This window comes from Eptesicus fuscus, chromosome 11, assembly GCF_027574615.1.
Source record: "Eptesicus fuscus isolate TK198812 chromosome 11, DD_ASM_mEF_20220401, whole genome shotgun sequence".
NCBI lineage: Eukaryota > Metazoa > Chordata > Mammalia > Chiroptera > Vespertilionidae > Eptesicus > Eptesicus fuscus.
In genome coordinates this window covers 21,394,989-21,416,517 of record NC_072483.1, presented here as the reverse complement: position 1 = coordinate 21,416,517, position 21,529 = coordinate 21,394,989, and the positions used below count along the sequence as shown (strand labels likewise).

Sequence of the window (21,529 nt, the reverse complement as noted above, 5' to 3'; positions counted from 1 at the left end):
AAAATCCTGTTACTAAAACATTGACATACACATTTTTCTCAAGCACATCTGGAATATTAACAAGTGAATTTAAAGTATCATATATACATGCCTCCAATCTAAATACTACATAATAATAATAATGAAGTAAAACACGTCCTAAGTGTAAATATTTTTATATGATCAAAGTATGAATTGAACTACAAAAGCAGGAAATGTTAGCAGTAAATAGTTCTCAGTTCCAAAATTCTGATTCTTTGGTGCTATTTTCAGTGGTGCCTAATATAAGTAGTTCTTAATGTATTCTTTCAAAAATGCATAATTTTATATGTATTAAGAAATAATATAACACATTATGTATTTTTATTGACTCTCTTTTACACAAATGTATCATACACAAATGATTATTCAACTTCTTTTTAACTAAAGATCTAGTATATCTATATCATCTACATAGACACAATCATCATATATACATATATATTTGTTGATATTTCAAGATATGCTAGATCTGAAGTGAAAAAGGAAGTTGCACAATGGGTCACATATATGTATACACACATTAATCTTTTTATAGCTGCGTAGATTTTCATTACACATTTGTGCCATCATCATTTAAGCGAAGGTGCTGTAAATCCATTTTGCCAGTTAAAACTTTTCTCTCTAAATATAGAAAATAAATACATTAAGGCATAGAATCAAGGTGACTGCCTTTACAAACTAATTCCAGTGTGAGAGTTTAGATAAGCTACTTACCTGTGATTGTGTGTGAAGTAGAGTCTATGTGATACTTGACACAGGACAAGACCATAATGTGTTGCATTAATTCCCTGCTTAAACTTTTCATTGAATTTCTAATGCAACTTGATCAAACACAAACTCCTTATAAGATTTTCAAAATAAAATCTGGCATGACTTTGTTCTGAATTCATGATAATCCTGAACCACATCCCTCTGGACCAATAAATACTATTCCCCTGGGTGCCCCATCCCTTTATGCTGCCTCCACAATTGCATGTGCTTTTCTCGCTGTGTGGACTGCCGGCTGGGAAACTTTCATCTTGACAGACTCCTACACATTCATACACACTTTTCAAGTGACCCTTGTAATGTCACCTGTATCAACTCTTTGATGTTTCCTCCCAAAGCTTGTCACCTCCTCAGATCTGCTCCATTATTATACTGTATTATTTCATTGTAATATCTATCTGCTCCATTATTATACTGTATTATTTCATTGTAATATCTCATTATTATAATTCAAGCTTTGTAAATAATTGCTTATCCTCCTCCCTTTATTCTAAGTCCTCACAACATGGGAAATGCCTCTTATTAATCTCTGTATCTGTATTGCCTAGCACAGTGCCTCACTAAAAAATTAACAGGACATGACATGGAATGAATGATTGAACACATTTACAGTTCTAGTGGAATATTTGTTCCTCAATGTCCTGCTCTTTCTTCAACTGTTATTGATTGGATGGTGTCCTTAATCAATCATAAAACAAAAACAAAAAAATCAGATTTCTGTAAAAAGCTTCTTACACTCCATACTTTAATCATAATATAAATCTAAACACTTCTGCAATAAGCACTTTTTAAAAAATTTAAATTCTTTATTGTTTAAAATATTACATAAGTCTCCTTTTTCCCTCATTGACCTCTCTCCAGCACATACCCTTTCTCCGCCCCCAGCCCCCACCCCCCGACTGTCTCTGTCCATTGGTTATGCTCATAGGGATGCATACAAGTCCTTTGGTTGATCTCTTACTCCCTTACCCCCCTGCCTTCCCTCATAGGTTGAACAGTCTTCTGTTCGATGCTTCTATGACTCTGGTTCTATTTTTGTTCATCAGTTTCTGTTGTTCATTATATTCCACAAATGAGTGAGATCATGTGATATTTATCTTTCTTTGACTGGCTTATTTTGCTTAGCATAATGCTCTCCAGGTCCATCCATGTTGTTGCAAATGGTAAGAGTTCCTTCTTTATTTATTTATTTTTTTTGCATTTATTTATTTATTTATTTGGCAGCAGTGTAGTATTCCTATTGTGTAGATGTGCCACCATTTTTTATTTATTTATTTATTTATAAAATATACTTTATTGATTTTTTTTACAGAGAGGAAGGGAGAGGGATAGAGAGTTTGAAACATCGATAAGAGAGAAACATTGATCAGCTGCCTCCTGCACACCCCCTCCTGGGGATGTGCCCGCAACCAAGATACATGCCCTTGACCGGAATTGAACCTGGGACCCTTGAGTCCGCAGACCGATGCTCTATCCACTGAGCCAAACAGGCCAGGGCGATGTGCCACCATTTTTAATTCACTCATCTGCTGATAGGCACTTAGGCTGTTTCCAAATCTTTGCTATTGTAAATTGTGCTGCTGTGAACATTAGGGGTGCATATATCCTTTCTGATTGGTGTTTCTGTTTTCTTAGGATATAGTCCTAGAGGTGGGATTACTGGGTCAAATAGAAGTTCCATTTTTAGTTTTTTGAGGAAACACCATACTATTTTCCACAGTGGCTGCACCAGTCTGCATTCCCACCAGCAGTACAAGAGGATTCCTTTTACTCCATATCCTCTCCAGCACTTGTCCTTTGTTGATTTGTTGATGATAGCCATTCTGACAGGAGTGAGGTGGTACCTCGTTGTTTTGATTTGTATCTCTCAGATGATTAGTGATTTTGAGCACGTTTTCATATGTCTTTAGCCTTCTGTATGTTTTCCTTAAAAAAGTGTCTATTTAGGTTCATTGCCCATTTTTTGATTGGGTTGTTTATCTTCCTTTTATCAAGTTGTATGAGTTCCCTATAAATTTTGAGATTAAAACTTTACTAGAGATAACATTGGCAAATATCTTCTCCCATGCAGTGGGCTTTCTTGTTGTTTTGTTGATGATTTCCTTTGCTGTGCAGAAGTTTTTATCTTGATGTAGTCCCATTTGTTTATTTTCTCCTTAGTTTCCATTGCCCTAGGAGTTGTATCGGTAAAGATATTGCTACAACAAATGTCTGCTATTTTGCTGCCTATGGATTCTTCTAGGATTTTTATGGTTTCCCACCTTACATTTAAGTCTTTTATCAGTTTTGAGTTTATTTTTGTGTATGGTGTAAGTTGGTGGTCTAGTTTCATTTTTATTGCATCTATCTGTCCAATTTTCCCAACACCATTTATTGAAGAGACTGTCTTAACTCCATTGTATGTTCTTGCCTCCTTTGTCAAATATTAATTGAGCATACTGGCTTGTGTCCATCTCTGGGTTCTCTGTTCTGTTCCACTGGTCTATATGTCTATTCTTGTGCCAGTACCAGGCAGTTTTGAGAACAGTGGCTTTGTAATACAGCTTGATATCTGGTATGTGATCCCTCCAACTTTGTTCTTCTTTCTCAGGATTGCTGCAGCTATTCGGGGTCTTTTTTTATTCCAGATGAATTTTTGGAGAGTTTGTTCTAGGTCTGTGAAATATGCCATTGGTATTTTAATGGAGATTGCATTGAATTGATAGATTGCTTTGGGTAGTATGGACATTTTAATCACTCCCCTCACTCCCTCACTCACTCACACTCTCTCCCTCCCTGCCATCCTCCAGGACACCCTCTTGGAATCCTGCAATACACACTTTTATTCTTCAAAACAACTTTTGGCTATTTTCTTTCTTAAAATGCTAATTGGTCCCCATCCTACATAATAAAAGGGTAATATGTAAATTACCATCACTCCGCTACGCCCACGATTGGGCCAGCGGAGGCTCAGGGGGCGGGACTCGGGGTGGCCGGGGTGGCTGGGGTGGCCGATTGGCGACGCTGGGGTGCGACGGATGGCAGGCAACTGGCGGTAGGCTCCTGTGATCCGTCGCTAGGATGCTGGGGTGCGGCCGAGCCCAAGGCCGGAAAAGCCTCCTGTGGAGGATTTTCCGGCCTTGGGCAAAAGCAAAGAGCCTGCGATGGATGGCAGGCAACTGGCGGTCAGCTCCTGCTACAACCAGAGGCTGACCAACTGGAAGTCAGTGCTGACCCCACCCCCAAGCAAGCGGTTAGGGGCAATCAGGCAGGCAGAGGGGTTAGGGGTGATCAGGCAGGCAGGGGTAGGGGTGATCAGGTAGGCAGACCAATGGTTAGGGGTGATCAGGTAGGCAGGCAGAGTGGATAGGGGTGATCAGGTAGGCAGACCAGCGGTAGGGGTGATCAGGTAGGCAGACAGACCCTCACTGGGCTTGCCCCACCCCCAAGCAAGCTGAGGGGCAATCAGGCAGGCAGGCAGAGGGGGTTAGGGATGATCAGGCAGGTAGGCTAGCGCTTAGGGGCAATCAGGTAGGCAGACAGCCCCTTGCATGGCTGGCCCCACTCCCAGCAAAGAAAGAGGGAGGCCCAGGCCAGCCAAGCCATTGCACCCCAGCCTGTCGCCTGCAGAGGGAGGCCACCAGTGGCAGGGGAGGGGAGGCAGTGCTGCACAGATGGCAAGCAGTGGCAGCGGCGGGGGTGGGGCCAGCTTCCTGCAGACCAGGGAAGGAAAGACCCGATAGGCCCTGATCTCAGGCCAGGCCTAGGGACCCTACCCGAGGGGTCCCGGATTGTGAGAGGGTGGTTGGGCTGAGGGACGCCCCCGAGTGCATGAATCTTCATGCACTGGGCCTCTAGTATCCTATAAACTGGAGTTACTTTTCTCACCTTACTATCAAAGTAATTCACAGTTTTCTTTTGGAAGGAATATCTGACCATCTTAAAAACATTTGCCACTCCAGTTTGTACATTCCCTGCTCCACTTGCTCCATGCTATCTCTGCAATGCCTTCTGATGACAAAATAGCTTACATTCTCCATTCAGTGAGATGCTTCTTTCTCCTCACAGCTTTCTCTTATAAATTAAAACCTGCATTTTTCAATGCCAATACAATTCTGTGAACACTGTGTATATTTAATTAATTTAAAATAATAAAAACCGTCATTTTGATCATTTTATAGAATGCTACAGTCACTTGGCAACACTTACTAAGAGTCAAAAATATTATCTTAGGACAGCAATCTAGCCTAAGAAGCAAACAGGCTAAAGGAATAAAGGCTTATATTTAGATGTTCAGTGAAGTGTTTATTGTAATAGTAAAATTTTTAGATAAAGCTCAAACATCCAAAATAGGGACTGTTAAATGCCAATTATATATATACAAACTAAAACATTGTTTGTTCTTGAAATATTTACCTGTAGGATTTATTTTTTTCTATTTTTCTTTATTTTTCAAATATTCTAGAGTAAACTTACACTTCTTTTATAACTAGAAGAAAATCTAACTGGCAATTTAAAAATTATATGAAAAAAAATGATGTCATAGTAAAAACACACAAAACAATCTTATATTTTTTTGGCCTTTAGATACACAATGCTTCCTTATTCATACTGTATGAAGATATTGTCATCAACATGCATATTCTATGGGCTGTTTTCTGTAATTATGTAGAAACTGCTTATCTCGCACTTTCCTTGTGATTTCCTTGGGTGTGCAGTGACAGTGGCAAAAGCCACCTTCATAGTGAATTAACTCTACATTAAAATTTCAAACTAGTGACTGTATTCAAAGACCAAACAAACATTTTCCAGTTTTCTTTCTTTTCTTTTTCTTTACCTTTCAAATATTGTTCAGTTATTTTGTAGCATCTTTGTCAAATCTGGTTTATTTTAGAAGAGTTCAATGTTTAGAGACAATTTATGAGTGGTCTTTATTTTAAAGCTACAAAAGCAGCAAAGAAAAGCCTAATTTGGTATCTAGCTATTGTTCAAAGTTGAAGCCTCAGAGCTTTTGAGATTTTAGAAATCGATTCCTGCAACTTTAAGAATTCTCCTCTAAAAAATGTGTAGTGCTTGTAGAAAGCTTGCAAGCAAGATAAACTCTCGTCCTTAGGCATACTGTTACTCAGTTACAGCTGAGACTTAATGGAGGTTAATGAATTATTGAGAGTTATTATTTACTAAAAGAAAACAAATCCCATGTACACAATTATAAAAGCCATTGATACTTTTTCCGCATACTTACTAAGATAGAAGTTAATATGTTTCTTGCCATTAAACCTAAGTTCATTTATATTTGTGTACTGTTCTTTTTCTAAAATAGATTAACTTCTGCCAATACTGTGTTCCAGTTATAAATTTCTCTGTTAGGATGTTATTGTTTGCTGTAAAATTCCATAAGATACAGAATTGCTAGGCTGGGATTTTGTCTCCTCCAAGCAGTAGAATCCAGATGGCAAATAGAGGAATTGCTACTCTATTATTAAGGAGAAATAGAAATTTGGTACTCACTGAATTTCCTTACAATTAGATTAGAGCCCTGTTATTACTTCTGGCCAATGAACTGTGAGCAGAATTGATGTGTCACTTCTTGGCAGGTATAGTTAAGAACCTCCCACATCTCTCTTCCCTTCTGCCATAACCTTGGAGGCGACATGCTTCAGATGTCAATGTTAAAAGTTGGAGAAAACCTAGCTAACTTACACTAGATTGTAGGAGTTTGACTCACAGCAGACCAAACCTAACCCCAATACATCTATGCTCTATAATTAATATGATCTCAGGTATTACTTATTCTAAGTGGTACACATTAAGGTAGTGACACGTGGTTACATTTAACCAAGGCTTTGCCAAGGGATTTGATTAGAAAAGTACATTTTAAGACAAGATGGAATAATTTCTCAAAATCTGATGTGAATATACATATCGTAGCAATTTTTTTTTAATTTTTAATACCCTGTCATTAAGAGTCCTGAACAGAGGAAATAGAATATAAGAAACTAATATGGCACTTATATTTGGGCACAAATGTAAATAGAAAAAAATGTGTCCCTAGTTTGATTTGTAGCTAAAACAAAATACCAGAGAAGGACACTGTTACAACCCAAAGGGAAGGAAAAGCTTTTGCAAAGTAAATGAACACAAAAACTTAGCAAAAAACAAACAAACAAACAAAAAACCCACAAAACATGCGGAATTTAAACTGGAATGCGTGGTTTTTCCTCTGGGCAGATTGCAAAGGTGATTTCCCGTGTTCTTGTCCAGGTGCATTTGAAGAATGAAGCCCCGGACAAAAGGTGGTATAGGAAAGATGGAAACCTATTGAGAAACAAGCACAGACTCCCACGTGGGGAGGGGGAGAGAGTCCCACCAAGTCCCTCTTTTCTAAGGTTTATAAAGGCTGCAGTTCTTTGTGTCCTAATATCCCCTGTGATTGGTCACTATAGGTGCTTCAGAGCTCAAACCCCATGTGGGGTTCCCCTCTTTTTCTCCCTTTTGTTTTTCTATTCCCTGAGGTCTTTCTCTTTATTCTGAAAATGTATACCTTTTGGCAGCTCCCAGACCCCCTATTCTGTGACCGTATGCCTTTCGGCAGCTCCCAGCTTTGCAGTCCTGTGGTTCTACCCAGTGGACCCCTTAATTCCTGAAACTCCCTAAACCTGCCTTTTTTTTTACCCCTAAAAACTCCTTTCAAAAAGACCACTGTTTTTTTTTTTTTTCCATAAATAAAGACCTTCAGGATCAGAGGAGTCTAGAAATTGTAGAAGATTATTCAATTATGAACTTATCAGAGTGCCTGACACATCAAGCTCATGATACTCAATGCAGATGAGCATCCTGCGAATCAGTACACGCCATGCTCCCTTGAAGTAGCAGGTGGGACTTCTGGCAAAGTGACGACATAAAACTCTGAAAGAGAACAGATGTGCAGTGGGAAACACGCTGTTTTTATCGTCACTCAAGTTTCTCTTAAAGTAAATACAGTCATTCAAAGCCTTTGAGCCCTGGCTGGAGAAGCACCGCATGGAGGGGCTGGAGCAATTATGAGTCCCGTGGGAAAGGAAAGAGGGGGAGAGGTCTCTGTGGAGCAAATCTTGAATATGCAGATTAAATTGTCTGCAAATAGCAGATTGAAACCTGTCTGAAATGGGTTCCATAGTAACAGACTTCTATCATATACAAAGTCTGGTCTTTGAGCAAACCTGATTTAAAGGGAATAAGAAAAAATAAGTCATTTTGAACCCCTCTAAAAAAAGTCATTTTAAGCTTATTTTTTCAATCCCCCATGAAATACATGCAATGTTACAACTTTTCACCAAACCCTCAATACCATCACTCTTAATATTTTTAAAACATATTTTTATTCATTTTTTAGAGGAAGGGAGAGGGATAGAGAAATAGAAACATCAATGAGGGAGAGAAACATTGACCAGCTGCCTCCTGCATGCCCCCTACTGGGGGCTGGAGCCCACAACCCGGGCTTGTGCCGTGGCTGGAATTGAACCAACGATCTCTTGGTGTGTGGGTCAATACTTAACTACTGAACCATGCCAGTCAGGCCTCTTTCTCAATTTAATATGAGTGGTTGGTTTATTTTAACTCTGCATGGCTAGTTCCATCACTCTGTGGACAGCTAAATGGGAAAGTTTTAGTGGCATAGTGAAAAAAATTACAACCACCCCACCTTTGAATTTGAAATTTAGTTCTATTTGTTATTTGGGTATATTGGGTAAGCCTCTTCCTAATTAGTTGAAGGTTATCTTTCAATCAGAAATACTAACTCCTTACTTTTAAGAATTAAAATGCAGTCAGATTTGTAAACTGTCAGCCACACACTAGTATCTCAATATTAGTTTTCTTCTCTTATGCAAAAGGCACCAGGAGTTAAGCCATGAAGTATCTTAAAAATTTAAAATTTGATCCAATACATGAATGTATTCAATGGGTTATAGCCCTTACTGAGAGATGCTTTGGGTATTACAGTCTTAAGGTATTTTAATATTTTATCAGAAATTTTATATTTAATATCAACCATGCTGCTTTTAGAGACTTGCTATATTTAACTTTTAAAATGGACATATAAACTTTTCAAGATGAATTCAAACACTGTTCTACTCGTGTCTTCACTTGGATGTCTAATAGATAGAATACATTTGAAATGTCTTTCCTACCTCAACAAAACTCTCCCCCCCCCCAATTTTTGTAAATGTGAACTCCATCCTACTAGTAACTAAAAGCAAAACTTATTTTTCCCTGTATCTAATGCTCCCAAACAAAACCAAAACTTATTTGTTCAAGTCCCCATGAAATACATGCAATGTTACAACTTTTCACCAAACCCTCTGAACCCCCTTAAGTACACGTCATCACTGAATTTTATGTGATTGTTGCTACTGTCCCCTGGGCAGTCTTGCTTCTACTTACACACCCCAGGTAATCTATTAGCAAAATAGAAAACAGAGTATTATTATTATTTTTTTAAAATATATTTTATTGATTTTTCCAGGGAGGAAGGTAGAGGGATAGAGAGCTAGAAACGTCGTTGAGAGAGAAACATCGACCAGCTGCCTGCTGCACACCCCCCACCGGGGATGTGCCCGCAACCAAGGTACATGCCCTTGACTGGAATCGAACCTGGGACCTTCTAGTACGCAGGCCGACGCTCTATCCACTGAGCCAAACTGGTTTTGGCCAGAGTATTATTTTTAAAGTATATCAGGTTACCTCAGGTCACTATTGAGAAGACTTACAGCTTCCCATCTTATCTATAATAATAAAAGCGTAATATGCTAATTAGACGGATGGCCTTCTGGATGAAGCTGCGGTGGCGGGGCCGAGGCAGAGGCAGCGGCTGCAATGGCGGGGCCCGAACACCTTGCACGGATTTCATTCATTGGGCCTCTAGTTCAGAATAAAAGCTGCTGTCATTACAATGGCCTACGAGATCTTTAATGATCTGGCTCCTCACTAACTCTAGACATCATTTTCTACCCAACTCTCCTCTCCTTTCTTACTCCAGCCATCATCGCCTCCTTGATGAACCTCAAACAAATGCGCTCTTCATCAGTAAAGTCCAGAATGCTCTTCCCCAGGTTTTCATATGGTTTACCCCCTTCCTTTCCATACTCAAATATTGTCGTCTCAGTGAAGCCTCCCACCAAACTTTATAAAATAGCAACAAAAAATAACCCCACCCTGGAAGCCCATCTTCATGACCCTACATTATTTTTCTTCACAGTGTGTATCACTGTGTAATATTCTGATTAGTCACTTGTTTATTTATTTACTGTCTTCCTCCCCTACAGTATAGTAGTTCACACCTATTTTGTTTATTCTATATCCTCAGTGTATAGAACAGTGCTTGGTCCATGTGATCTCAAAGAATATTAGCTGAAAGGAAAAAGGAGGAGAGCTGAGGATAAAATATTTTATTTCCTCCCTGGTGTGTTTGGCTCCTGAAGAGAAATGTACTCTGGAGGTCAGGATCCATTTCTGGCTCAATCTCTCTAAGATTTTTCTGCCCTGTGTCTTACAGAGAGAAAGTGAGAGTATATTCACTGTTCTCATAAAGCCTCAAGACTTTTCTCCCCAAAACATTTACAACAGCTTGAGCCTTGAAGGAAAATGTAACCTTAGTGGTTTGCTCAGCTCCTTGCTGATTCTGCAGAGCACATCCCACCCCATGAAGCGGGCACTGAAGGTTACAAGCCTGGATTACCTCATTGGGCAATAAATTCCCTGTCAAGTATATTGTGACTTTTGTGTCCTTAGAAACTTAAGGACCAGTAGTTAGTTACTCTTCTGTGAAATTTTTACGGAGCCCTTGGGACTTATTTATCTTGTCAACAGTAATCGATATTTGTAACGAATCAGTGGACACAGATATAAATGTGATATCAGCAGAACAATAGGTATTGTGGAAAGCAAGCGTTAGAAATAACTAGCTTATCTTTCCTCCGTGGCCTAAAAGAAGCACCATTATTTGCTGAGTGCCTACCGTATGATAGGCAATTCACAAATATTATCTTAATTCTCCAGCAACCCTGTGAAGTATTAGCGTTTCTGCTTAATGGGCGAAGAAACAGGCTGGAGGAAGTTAAGTGTTCGATCCAGGATTACACACAAAGTACACATTAGCGCTGGGAGTCAGTCCAGCGTCTATCTGAATTCACAGCCTGTCAATGCTCGAGAACATGCTCTCTCCTCTTGGGAGTCTTGCCTTGAAGCATCCCTTTAAACCCTGTGGAATAACTGGCCTGCCTTTGCAGGAGACGCTCTGAAAGTACATTAGAAAGTACATTCTGAACTTGCATTGTTTTGTTGTTAAAAATGAAACAATGTTACACTAATATAAAGCAAATTACAGTAATCCAGAGTCAGATTTCCCCGTGTGATAAATTAGGTTCAAAGGAATTCCACTTGCTGTCACAGTGGTATCTGCAGCATCACTTCCACTTTCATCACCCCTGAAATGTGAGAGTATGTAAATAAGTGAGGACTTACTAGTACCTCTCATTATTACAGAAGGAGGTTCCGCAGAGTTCACGCTGAACCAGAGAATGAACTCTGTGTAGCCCTCATTAATTGTAAGGGTTATTGCAATCATTAGTTTCTGTCAATTCACAATTGCTTTAAGTGAGTCGAAGGCACTTGAGTTTCCCAGGGTGTGTTATATCTACATTTGTCTTCCCAGGTCATGCTTCATCATTCTACCTGGCGGCTGTTTGGCTTTCCCCACACACAGCACTTGGCCGTACTTGGAGGAGTAGTAAGTCTTTTCTTTCAAAACAGTCAATTATCTCCTGATCTTTTCCGTATGACGGGTATTTCCCTATGGGGACTTAATAGACCTTTTAAATGCAATGGTTAGCTCTTAATTTGAAATTCCTTCTTTCTGATATAATTTACGTAAGATATAATTTATATGTATAGGCCAGTGGTCGGCAAACTCATTAGTCAACAGAGCCAAATATCAACAGGACAACGATTGAAATTTCTTTTGAGAGCCAAATTTTTTAAACTTAAACTTCTTCTAATGCCACTCCTTCAAAATAGACTGGCCCAGGCCGTGGTATTTTGTGGAAGAGCCACACTCAAGGGGCCAAAGAGCCGCATGTGGCTTGTGAGCCACGGTTTGCCGACCACTGGTATAGGCTATATCTCAGATAAAAACAAGACCTATCAAGCATTTTTATGCAAATTATATTGATCTTTACTGCAAGCTGTCTGTCAGCATTTTACTGAGAAAAATGCCTGCTGGTCTAATAGATTGTGACTTGGTCAGAGTCACAGGGCAGACTGATGGCGAGTATTCAAATTCACAGCTGGCTGCTCTAAACTTGCATTCACTGTCCTTCACTCATTGTCACTATGACTTGGCTTTATTTTTTATCCATCAGAATAAAACAATATCATTTTGTTCCATTCACAAGACTGGAGCAAGGCTACAGTTAAATGAAAAAGACTTCTATTATTATTATTTTTTTTAATGAAAGATGCAGTCACAAGGAAGCTACCAGCAGATTAAAAAAGGGAGAACCAAATTTATTAGGCCACTTCCAGAACATCTGATTCTGCTCAGTTCCTTTCTTCTCCCTGAAAACTGCCATCCCATTGCTGTGCAAACAGCACATTCCAGTGGGAGACCACATTTGGCAAATGAAACTCCTAGTTAAAAGCCTTCCTTTGTGAGAACAAACTCTCATTACGCAATAATGCCCTATGAGCAGGTCCCTGTTCTCCACACTGACTAGCTCCTGCCTCTTCCCAAATGACTATTTTTAAGGGTTTTGCAAGCACGGCAGAAGGAAGACTCCAGGTGAAGGAATGTGGTAATCGCAGGTAGGCAATGAATATCCATGACCAGCATATTGCTACCTCCTCTCCCCAGGAAGGTGTGAGAGCTAAACTTAGACAGTGTCACATATTGAAAGCAACGGAAATGAATTTCTTAGCATAGCAGAAGTTTTGAGAGAAAATAACTTGACTAAGGTCTCAAAATATTTCTAACCTGGGCTAGTGTATCATTTGAGGCCAAATATGAGAAAGTTCTAAGCATAATTTATTGTATTTTTACAATTCCAAGACTGGATAAAAGCATGGGAAAAGCAGGAAGTACAGAAGATAGGAACAGTCTAAAGAAAATATCAAGGAAAACAACTTTTTGAATGAACTTCAATGAGGCATTCTCATTGGGGAAATTGGGGTATCTTCTTCTCTAATGGATGCTGGGGGTGGGGTCCTTATGATATCTTGAGAAAAAGTATTTTCTGAGACTTTCATGGGAAGATGAGTGATTTTTACTTGTTGATACTCCATCCCTGGCTTTCCATAGTCCTATTCCTGTCACAGAAGAAATGTAGCTGGGCTTTCAGTAAAGCTAAAAGCAAAGCCAGTGTCCAGACTCTCAGTTCCATGCTGCATCCAGGTCCAGTTCAGCATCAGGCTAGCAGCAGTCCACTAGTCCGTTGTGTGTGCAAATGCCAGGAAGCGGGGACGAGAGAGCCCCACAAGCCAGGAATTAAGCGCAACAGGCCAAGAGTGAACTTCTCTGTTCAGGGCATTAAATGTCCCAAATTTCTCGCCCTTGCAGTAGCCACACCCATTCTGGCCAATGATCCGTTCCCAGGAGTGACTGACAGACAAGTAAATACCTTCCCTCTGTGGGCATGTGTCTATTCTCCTCATTGTCCAGTCCCTTCCCTCAGCATTCTGCAGGGCATAGACCGTGGCTCCTGGGGAGTTTAAAGCTCTAGTTTCCTGGTGAAGCTGCCCAAATGACCTTTCTATAATATTTGGCCTTCCCTTTGCTCCTTTCCTATTATTAATCACTAGGTTAATTACAATGTTATCAGTGTGATTTATGTACAGTATACTGCATTGAGAGGGCACAATTTGATGAATTCTGAAAGATGTATATACTCCTGGAACAATCAAGATACATAATCCTATATAATAAAAGTCTAATATGCAAATCAACCAAACAGCAGAGTGACCAGTCACTATGGCATGCACTGACCATCAGGGGGCAAACGCTCAATGTAGGAGCTGCCCCTAGCCCGCAGGCTCAGGCCAGCGAAGGCGGGTGTGAGCGGGGGACCCCTGATCACCCTGCCGGTCGCCCCACAGATTGGCCCTGATTGCTGGCCAGGCCTAGGGACCCTACCTGTGCACAAATTTCATGCATCAGGCCTCTAGTAGTTTATATTATCCCAAAAGTTTTTCTCATACCTTTTGTAGTCCATCTCTCCTTCTGCAAACTGACACAGCAAAATGTCCATTCGGTTTTTGTCACTATAGATTACTTTGCAGTTTTTATACTTCTATGTAAGTGGAATTGTATAGCACACATTCTCTTATGTCTGACCTCTTTCACTCAGCATCTTATTTTGTAATTTATTTATGCAGTTGTATCATTAATAGTTTATTCCTTTTGGTTGTTGTGAGAATTCAATAGATAGATATAAGGTATACATTTCTTGTTTTATTTCAGTACATGGTCATCATTTGATGAGTTATTTCACTTCTTAGCTATCAAGAACAAAGATGCCAGGAGCATTTATATGTGGTTTTGTGTAATTATATGTTTAAACTTATAGGGGGGAAAGTTTAGGTGTAAAATAACTAGATTAAAGAAGAGCTTAACTTTTAAGAAACTGCCAAATGATTTTCAAAAGTTTTTGTACAATTGTAAATAGCTACCAGCATTAAATGAGAATTCTCATGTTCATTATCATCATCAATACTTGGTATACTCAGGATTTATAATTTTTGTCACTCTAATAATTGTGTAGTTGTGTTTTTTTCTTTAATTTTTAAAAATATTTTTAATTGAAATGTAACATATATAGAGAGAAAATGCAAGAATGGTAAGTAAACAGCTGGATGAATTTTCCTAAAGTGTACAGATAGTGAAACCACTAGCTAGGTCAAAAAAAAGAAGGGAGAGTGTTAGGTTGTATAGAATATAATTTCTTAAAGTAATATAAAGCTAAATAGAGTGAGGGTTTGAAGGTTATAGGGGTGCTATTTTAATTCAAATATAATTCAGGGAAAGGCTCTCTAAGGATAGTACAGGCCAATTAGGGACACAGATAGATAGAATACCTTCCTAATTTGAAGTCTGGGATTCATTTAGTACAACTTCATACTCAAAGCAAATAATCATCAACACAACAGCCCAGAAAATGTAAACCTTATTCCTCCTCCAATGGTAGGGAGTTTGCTACCTCACAAGGTAGATTTTTTATTTCTTAGCAATGTCTTGTTATTTACCATGCACTTTTACAGAGTGGCCTGTGCTTGTGGTCACTACTTATTGCTTCTACAGCCAACCACTTAAACTCTATAGGACATTTTCTTTCCCTCATAGTCTCTCTCTGTGTGTGGTTTTTTTTTAAAACAACTAACATGACTTTAAATGTCTTCTGTTGGTCAGAGTAGTCACATAACAGGTTTCCAAATCCTTGTTATTAGTTTCACAGTCTGCATTTTATTTGTGTCTCTCTTACTAGTAAAATTTAACACAGACCCATATACATAAAACTAGGTATAGCCAGACCACTGCAGCATACAGTAGGATAATTACCTCCATTAATCTGGTCACTAAATACCTATTAATGTACCAGGAGCCAGCAGTAATTTTTATGATAATCACATTCTTCAGTTGATCCTTATTTTGCGATAGCATAATACGGTGGTAAGGCTATAACTTTGGAATTATGCAAACCTATTTCCCTGCTCTACTAGGTACTTGCTATGGGACAAATATTTTAGCTGAGTTTCATTTCCTTCCCAGTAAAATGGTGATAGTACCCAATACCTTATAGGGCTGCTGTATGGATACATTTAGAAGATGTATGCATTATGACAAACATATGGTGGCGGCTAAATAAATGTTAGTGAATTTTTCTTCTGCTTTAATACACTTACAAACAGCTGCAGTGAGCGCTCAGACAGATATTGATAAATAGGTTAACAAAACAAGGCCAGGCTCAGAGCGTTGGAACAGGGCATCAGACGGATTCCACCTGCCTGACACTGACCTATAAATCACCGCCCTGGGCCCGGGCACACAGCAGGTTCACGTCCATCCGGTGCGCTATCAGCTGGCCCACATTGCTCTGGCCTGTCCACAAGGACAGCTGAGAAGCTTGTCAAATGGTTCTCTAACATCCAGATGCATTGTGTCTAGGGCGTCTTTTCTCCTAGCTGTCTGCTACCTGCATCACAAAAAGGAAATACATTTAGTCTGTCATGTTTCTTTTACTGAGATCATGCCGAACCCGAATGTTCTGTGCTTCTTTTTGCAAGTGCTCACAGACCATCTGTTCTGTGATCTGGGAGTTTGCATTAGGTGGTATAACTCTGGCCATCCTTAGTGTTTACCTTTTTAGAAAGTGAGGAATTTATTCATCGGCAGGGTTCTGGTTCCTGGTCCCTTCTCCTGGTTTCTTGTCGGAGACTTCACACATTCTTCACAGCTTCTGAAGCTAGCGGGCACTTTCAGATGGAAGTTTTTCTTTTTGCAGAGAAAGTAGGAGCAAAATACAAGTGCTGTCCCTTTGCTGGATATCTATTGGCTATTAACATTGCCCCTCAAGCTCTGGGCGTATTATTTTCATGTTCATTTTATTCTAAACACAGCTTTCTAAGCCTTTTCATTGTTATTATGTTTTGTCATGGTTCATTCTGGGTATTAACCTTTTTGCCTACCTACTTTTACATTTCTACAACACTGCTTTGTGTGTGTGTGTGTTTTTTTTTTCTTGTTGTTTGATATTCCTTCCTTTTGAAGCCAAAGCTCACTGCAAAGCTTTCTGTAGCCAACATGATTCCTTTCACTCTAGCTCCACTTTCTCATGCTGTGGTCACTTGTGATGGTGCACCTGCTTTTATTTTACTTTCCCCTAGAGCGAGACACATTTCCTTTGAGCCTTAGTCCCTTACAAAGCCTCTGCCCAGGGGATTGCACCTTGCGTTTCTCCAAGAATCTTGACATTTATTTTTCTAAACTCACAATATTGCTCCTGAATAGAAGTAGCATCCCCTTGCCCGGATATTAAAAGTTCTCAAATGGCATGGTCATTCCTTTCTTTTCTAAAACGAAGGTTCCCTTGGCTTCAATTTCACCAGTGAATTCTTCTTAGTCAAGGTATCTGTATATAAATCCATTGCTTCACCAGCATACTGTAAGATGAGAGTAATAGATTATAATAATGATATTTATTGGAATGGACTGTTCCCTTCATGCCATAGATGCTTTAAGCATTTAACATATACAGCATTTCTACATATCTTCTCCCCTCCCTCTCAAAAAAGCCTCTATGAATTGTACTCTAGTTAGTTATGCTTCTTTCGGTCAACTGAGGCTCAGCAAGTTTAAACTTCACATACATGTTCTTGTTAAAGAGTCCATCATATTTTAGACCCTTTACTTTTTATAAATATTTGATGCCTCTCATAACCTCTTTTCTTTGCCCCTTGTACAGTTTTTAAACTTGAAAAATATTGCCCATATCCTCTTTACCTATTTCACAGTGTCTGTGTGTGTTATAACACATTATCTTCTGTTTTGTGACATACACAACTGCAGTTCATTAGACGGTTATCCATGTATTAGTTTGGTCTAGTGGTCTGACATACATTGTCTCATGCGAACAATCATATACTATTTTTCAACTCTGGGTCTAGATACTTCTTGCCTGATGCTCATTACACTACATTTTATAATACCCAACACAGCAGGGAGAAAACACCTTAAACTATTGACCAGTTTTTTTAAAAAAAAAAAAACATTGTTCTCATATATTTCCCATATCTTCTCCTAGATAGCTATATGTGAATGACATTTTTATTAAATTTTTAAGTCATCCTCATGAATTACATCTATATTATTATGTAGTCACTAGTATTGCTTCTATTTCAACATATGGTTTATCTGATATTAATATAGTTGAACTAACTTTATTTTGGTATGTATATTCTTATTTATACTTTTAATCTTTTATGTATATCTTTTAAACATAGTGCACAGGAGAATTTTGCTTCAGCACTGTCTGACAATTGCTTTAACTTTAGTTCATTACATGGGTTGTGATTGCTTATATTTTTGGATTTGTTTCACCCCTCATGCTAGTTTCTACTGAGCTATAATTTATAAAAAAAACTAGAGGCCCAGTGCACGAAATTCGTGCATGGGGGGGAGGGGTGGGAGATGTCCCTCAGCCCAGCCTGTACCCTCTCCAATCTGGGACCCCTTCGGGGGATGTCTGACTGCCGGTTTGGGATCGGGCCTAAACTGGAAGTTGGACATCCCTCACAATCTGGGACTGCTGGCTCCTAACCATTCACCTGCCTGGCTGCCTGATTGCCCCTAACCACTCTGCTTGCCAGCTTGATAGCCCCTTAACCACTCCCTTGCCGGCATGATTGACACCTAATGCTCCCCTGCCAGCCTGATCACCCCCAACTACCCTCCCCTGCAGGCCTGGTCACCCCTAACTGCCCTCCACTGCCGGCCATCTTGTGACAATGTGGGGGCATCCATCTTGTGACATGAGAGTGTGAGGGTCAATTTACATATTACCTCTTTATTATATAGGATATAGGGTGGGGAAAAGATAGATTTATAGTTGTTTATGTGGAAAATAATACAATAATGAATAAATAATAACACAAGAATAAACTGTTTCATGTACTCACAACTGTAAACCTACTTTTGCCCCGGTTCAAAATTGATTTATAAGCATTTCTTATAATTCTAGACATATGTTTTTGAAAAATACATGTGTTGTGAATACTTTAATACTTTTCCCTTCCCCTGTCTCTGACTTTTCATTTTCCTAGCAATGACTTTAAAAAATGTTAGAATCATTTTAAATTAATGGAAAAATTGCATAGTAGAGAGGAATCCCATATATCACACATCTAATTTCTCTGATGTTATTTCAAATTTATATCCTATTGTTGCTTAGTCTTTTAGTTTTATTTTGTTGATTATAGTTTGATACTATTATTAGTTTTATACAGTTTGATGCTAAATTACTATTAGTAGCAGTAATATCAGTCAACATTAGTTTATATTAGCTTGAGATACAGTATAGGCAAACCTGTTCTTAGTGAAATATCAATTTTAGGATCTTCTATGCATTTAGCATGAAGCATTAGTGCTAAATACATCCTGAAGGAGCAGTATTTAAAAAAATGCCTTAAACAATGTCAGAATAATTTTTTGATATGTTTTTGTCATTGTCGTTGAGCATCCTTAGTTTGAAAAAAGCAAAACAAGCAAACAAAAACACATTACTCTGCTCTGGCCAGGTAGCTCAGTTGCTTGGAACTTCACTTTATACACCAAAAAGGCTGCTGATTCAATTCCCAGTCAGGGCACATACGTAGGTTGTGGGTTCGACCCGGGTTGGGGTGTGTATGGGAGGTAACCAATTGATGTTTCTCTCTCACACCAATGTTTTTTTTTTTTCTCTCTCCCTTCTTCTCTCTCTCAAAATTCAATAAACATATCCTCAGGTTAGGATAACAAAAAAACAAAACAAACAAACAAAATATCCCTTCACATAATCCCTGGCTAAATTACCGAAAGTGGTCCTAAATATGTAAAAGATATTTTAAAAGACGAATAAAATACCCAATAAAATTATTGTTCTAGAAGATATATATTGTTTTAGTTTTAGAAGTCAGTTAGAAAGGGGGATATCAACTTCACCTAATTGAAGATCATAATTTAAATCTATACTATACAGAGAAGAAACCAAGGATCTGATAAGTTTACCCATCAAATGCATACAACTGGTCAGTGTCCAAGAATAGTATTTAATCTTTAAAAGCCATACCCTTTTTGTAGTTGTATTTATGTAACTTTTTACTGTAAAGTAATTGTAGACTTACAGAAGAGTTGCAAAGATATAGAGATATCCAATATGGATCCCTGAAATGAAAACTTACTTAACCAAAATATAATTATCAAAACTATGAAATTAAATTAAAACAATACTGTTATCTAAACTATAGAATTTATTGAGAGTTAACCAATTATTTTACTGTCTTCTTTCTATTCCAAGATACATTCCAAAATCTCATGTTGAATTTAGTTGAGATATTGCTTATATTAGACTTCTCAGGCTGCCATGACAAAATGCCACAGACTGAGTCACTTGAAGAACTGACATTTATTTCTTACAGTCATGAGGCTGGGAAGTTGCAGATCAAGGTATCAGCTAGGTAGGTTTCTGCTGTGGGCTCTCTGCTTGGCTTACAGAGAGCAGGCTTCTCAGGGTGTCCTCACATGATATGGACACTAATGTTATTTGATTACGGCCCCCCTGCTCTTACAACTCCATTAATCTTAATTACTCCTAAAGGCCTATATTTACATACCGTCATATTGGGGTTTAGGGCTTCAACATTTGCATTGGGAGAGGGATTCCGTTCATACTATCTCTTTTAGTCTTCCCCAATGTGATAATTTATTAATATTTTCTTTGTTTTATAACTTCACACTTTTTTTTTGAAAAAAGTAAGTTTTTATTGATGTTAGAGAGAGAGAAACATTGATGAGAGAGAAACATCTATCAGCTGCCTCCTGCACGCCCCCTACTGAGGATTGAGCCTGCAACATGGGCATGTGCCCTGACTGGGAATTGAACCTGAGACCTCTTGGTTCATGGGTCAACGCTCAACCATTGAGCCACACTGACCAGGCAAACTTCATACTTTTGAAGAGTACTGCTGAGTTATTCTGTAGAATGTCCCTCATTTCTTCTCATGTTTTATCATGATTAAATTCAAGTGTTTTTTATTTTTATTTTTGTATTTCCGGAAAGACTACCAACAAGATGCATATGATATCTTTCTACTGTAATATACCTAGAGGTATATTATGTCCATATGATATGAAACATTATCACTTAGAATGGTGTCTCCCTGTTTCCTCCACTGTACATTTGCAATTCCCCTTTTGTAATTAGTAAATATTTACTTTGGAAATAGTTTGAGACTACACAAATATTCTATTTCTCCTTAATTTTTTCTTTCACTAATTTCAGTCCTCATCCATTTAGTCAGTAATGGAGCAATTATTACTATGGCATTCTAATGGTGATTGCTATTTCCCTTATAACTTACACATCTATTAATTGGAATTCTTCCTTACAGCAGGGTTATTTCTTCTCTCATATGTATTACTATAGTCAGTCATTTATTTTTATCTGTATGGACTAAACTATTTATTTTATGTAGGGTGGAGAGTAAAATCAAATTTGATTGTTACTTATGTTGATTCTCGAATTGTTCCAGCTTTGGCTGTTGGGAACTGTTTCAGGTTGGTTTCTGTGCCCTTTTGACCTACTATTCTATTGGGTTTTGAACTCGTCTTTACTTTCTGCCTACAAAAAATGCTCTAGACCAGTGGTTCTCAACCTTCCTAATGCTGCGACCCTTTAATACAGTTCCTCATGTTGTGGTGACCCCAAACCATAAAATTATTTTCGTTGCTACTGTTATGAATCGTAATATCAATATCTGATATACAGGATGTATTTTCATTGTTACAAATTGAACATAATTAAAACATAGTGATTAATCACAAACACAACATGTAATTATATATTGTGAAATATTTATTTCTAATTACAAATAAATGAAATCTTGTCTTGAAGCATGGTGTAGCATGGGTAACAGTCTTAATATAACAACAGTAAACTACATTGCTACGTTTTGCAACAGTATGAGTAAAAAGCCAACA

At 38.5% G+C, this 21,529-nt stretch overlaps 1 pseudogene; it reads right to left on the bottom strand.

Annotated features, from left to right (window-relative positions):
• LOC103287812 (dual specificity protein phosphatase 5-like) overlaps positions 1-14,048 on the bottom strand; it is a 186,033-nt pseudogene extending 171,985 nt beyond the window's left edge.
• Between the last annotated feature and the right edge of the window lie 7,481 nt (positions 14,049-21,529).